The sequence below is a fragment of the Oncorhynchus masou genome, unplaced genomic scaffold, assembly GCF_036934945.1.
Source record: "Oncorhynchus masou masou isolate Uvic2021 unplaced genomic scaffold, UVic_Omas_1.1 unplaced_scaffold_1503, whole genome shotgun sequence".
NCBI lineage: Eukaryota > Metazoa > Chordata > Actinopteri > Salmoniformes > Salmonidae > Oncorhynchus > Oncorhynchus masou.
The window spans coordinates 50,001-51,498 of NW_027005043.1; positions in this window are offsets into that span (position 1 = coordinate 50,001).

Consider the following 1,498-nt stretch of genomic DNA (forward strand, 5'->3'; position numbering starts at 1 on the left):
CCTCCATCCATCCACTCTCCTTCTCCTCCATCCATCCACTCTCCTTCTCCTCCATCCATCCACTCTCCTTCTCCTCCATCCATCCACTCTCCTTCTCCTTCCTCCATCCACTCTCCTTCTCCTCCATCCACTCTCCTTCTCCTCCATCCATCCACTCTCCTTCTCCTCCATCCATCCACTCTCCTTCTCCTCCATCCATCCACTCTCCTTCTCCTCCATCCATCCATCCCTCTCCTTCTCCTCCATCCATCCACTCTCTCCTTCTCCTCCATCCATCCACTCTCCTTCTCCTCCATCCATCCACTCTCCTTCTCCTCCATCCATCTACTCTCCCTCCTCCATCCATCCATTCTCCTCCTCCATCCATCCATTCTCCATCCATCCACTCTCCTCCTCCATCCATCCACTCTCCTTCTCCTCCATCCATCCACTCTCCTTCTCCTCCATCCATCCATCTCTCCTTCTCCATCCATCCACTCTCCCTTCTCCTCCATCCACCCACTCTCCTTCTCCTCCATCCATCCACTCTCCTTCTCCTCCATCCATCCACTCTCCTCCTCCATCCATCCACTCTCCTTCTCCTCCATCCATCCACTCTCCTTCTCCTCCATCCATCCACTCTCCTTCTCCTCCATCCATCCACTCTCCTTCTCCTCCATCCATCCACTCTCCTTCTCCTCCATCCATCCACTCTCCTTCTCCTCCATCCATCCACTCTCCTTCATCCATCCATCCACTCTCCTTCATCCATCCACTCTCCTCCTCCTCCATCCACTCTCCTCCTCCATCCATCCATCTCTCCTTCTCCATCCATCCACTCTCCTTCATCCATCCACTCTCCTTCATCCATCCATCTACTCTCCTTCATCCATCCATCTACTCTCCTTCATCCATCCACTCTCCTTCTCCTCCATCCATCCACTCTCCTTCTCCTCCATCCATCCACTCTCCTTCTCCTCCATCCATCCACTCTCCTTCTCCTCCATCCATCCACTCTCCTTCTCCTTCCTCCATCCACTCTCCTTCTCCTCCATCCATCCACTCTCCTTCTCCTCCATCCATCCACTCTCCTTCTCCTTCCTCCATCCACTCTCCTTCTCCTCCATCCATCTACTCTCCTTCATCCATCCATCTACTCTCCCTCTCCTCCATCCATCCACTCTCCTTCTCCTTCCTCCATCCACTCTCCTTCTCCTTCATCCATCCACTCTCCTTCTCCTCCATCCATCCACTCTCCTTCTCCTCCATCCATCCACTCTCCTTCTCCATCCATCCACTCTCCTTCTCCATCCATTCCCCATTACCCTCTCTCTCTCTCTCTCTCTCTTCTGCATCTCTCTCACAGTCAATACCCTCGTTCTCTCTCTTCTGCATCTCTCTCAGTCATTACCCTCTTCCTCTCTCTTCTGCATCTCTCTCAGTCATTACCCTCGTTCTCTCTCTTCTGCATCTCTCTCAGTCATTACCCTCTTCCTCTCTCTTCTGCATCTCTCTCAGT